Here is a 2,610-nt window from a genome sequence, read left to right as displayed (position 1 = left end):
CCTATCTGGAACTCTTTATGATACCCTTACATAGGAGCTGTGTTATGCGTGGGGGGCAGTTGGGGGGGCGACGCCTTTAATCCCAGCACTTGGGAGACAGAGGCAGGCGGATTTCTGAATTTTGAGGCCAGCCTGGTCTACAGAGTTGAGTTCCAGGACAGCCAGGGCTACACAGAGAGACCCTGTCTCGAAAAAACAAACAAACAAAAAAAACAAACAAAAAAAAACAAACAACAAAAAAAGGAGCTGTGTTACTATTCTCTGTATCATTTCAGTTTTAGAATATGTGATACCAAAAGAAATATGTCCCCCCCCTTTTTTTTTGAGACAGGGTCTTCCTCTATATCTCAGACTGGCTTCAAACTCATGGCTATCTGTCTTAGTTAGGGTTCATTGCTGTGAAGAGATACCATGACCACAGCGACTCCTATAAAGGACAACATTTAATTGGCGCTGGCTTACAGAGTAAGATGTTTAGTTGGTTGTCATCATAGCAGGCAGCATCCTGCAGACATGTTGCTTGAGAAGGAGCTAGAGATGGAGCTGGAGCGCAGAATTCTATGTCTTGATCTACAGGCAGCAAGGAGGAGACTATGTTCCACACTAGAATGGCACTTGAGCACAGGATTCCCTGAAACCTGCCCCACAGTGAAACCTGCCCCACAGTGACACACTTTCTCCAGCAAGGCCACACTAGCTAATAGTGCCACTCCCTATGGACCAGGAATTCAAACACATGAGTATAGGGGGGCCAAATCTATTCAAACCACCTCACTATCCTTCTGCTTCTTCCTTCCAAACTCACACACATAAAACATAAAAATAAATCTAAAAACAATTAAATCTACCTAGGATCTCCCATATGGTAGGGAAGCAGTCTACCTTGTAGCTGTGTTCGTAGTCCAACTAAGCTCATTGAAATTATACAATTAGGTGAATTTTTACATATGTTTCTACCCATAAGATCAAGACACAGAACATATCTGTTTCCCTCAAAACTTTTCTTATTGTCCTCAACAGGTCACCACTTTGTCCACCTGTTCCAACCTTGTTTATTTGTTCAAAGGGGTCTGGGTATACATTCTAAGCTGGCCTCGAACTCTCTGTCTGCCTGCTTCTGCCTCCAGGGTGCTTGTATTTACAGTTTGTTTGCAGTTTGTGGAATTAATTGTTTAAAATTCATTTTTATGTGTATTGGTGTTTTGTCTGCGTGTATGTCTGTGTACCACGTTAGTACCCGATACCCATAGATGCCAGAAGGAGCCACTGGATCCCCCTGGGACTGGAGTTTGATAGCTGTGAATTGCTGTATGGGTCTGTGAATCAAAAGCAGGACTTCTGGACGAGTAGTCCGTGCTCTTAGCAGCTGAGCCATAGCATTTTTATATGGTGAAATTATACATGTTAAAATATGCATGCCCAAAGTATGTGCTTTCCAGGATTTACTTTAAAAATTATCCATTAGGAGGCCTGGAAAAGTGTCTCAGTGTTTAAAGAGCTTGTTGTTTTTACAGAGGACCTAGGTTCAGTTTCCAGCATCTTCAGGACAGTTCACAACCGTCTATAACTCCTATGGACCCAAGACCCTCTTCCGGCCTCTGCAAGCACCAGATGTGTATAATGGTGAAAACACACACACACACACACACACACACACACACACACACATTCTCATTATGGTCATGGTATCAAACTGCCTTCTAAATATTTATATTACTACTCACAGAGTGGTGCCGTTCTCAGCTTTGATCAGACAAGGGTCTGTATATACTCTCCAAAGGCACAGGGACCACTGCAGAAGGAGGGACTGAAAGAATGTCAGAGTAAGCAGGGCAGTGGTGGCACACATCTTTAATCCCGGCACTTAGTGGGGCAGAGGCAGGTAGAGCTGAGTTTGAGGCCAGCCTGGTCTACAGAGTGAGTTCCAGGACAGCCGGGGCTACACAGTGAAACCCTGTCTTGACAAAACAAACAAAAAGAATGTAGGCTCGGGAGAAGTGCTGTGACATGCTGTCCTCTGGGTATGACAGGGCTGTTGCAGCCATCAACCCACAGCAGCAGCAATGACCTGCATGAGAATACCCATACAAGATTGGGCCTACCGACATTGCATCATTGACAGAGTAGTGGTTTGTAAGACTCCACCCTTTCCCCCAGGAGGTATAGATAGGGAACATTCCTTAGGGGAAGGAGAGTTGTGTTCCTCAGAGGTGTTGACACTGGTCAATTTTCTTTGCTCAAGAAAATAGCCCCCCTTAAAAAAAAAAGCCCTTAACCCATGTTCATACAAGCAATGCTAATGAAATGAAGTGGAGCCCACAAAGGAAGACTTGAAAGTAGTGTGTGTGTGGGGGAGACTTGTGGGGAACAATGAGAGTTCAATGGGAGAGGGAAGGGGATAAGATATAGTGATGGAGAGAATATGATCAAAGTACATTATACTTGCTGGGCGGTGGTGGCACACGCCTTTATTTTTTTTATTTTTTTATTTTTTTAATTTTTGGCTCACGCCTTTAATCTCAGCACTTGGGAGGCAGAGTCGGGTGGATTTCTGAGTTCGAGGCCAGCCTGGTCTACAGAATGAGTTCCAGGACAGCCAGGGCTACACAG

Source organism: Mastomys coucha, chromosome X (assembly GCF_008632895.1).
Source record: "Mastomys coucha isolate ucsf_1 chromosome X, UCSF_Mcou_1, whole genome shotgun sequence".
NCBI lineage: Eukaryota > Metazoa > Chordata > Mammalia > Rodentia > Muridae > Mastomys > Mastomys coucha.
Note: the sequence above shows the minus strand (reverse complement) of the source record.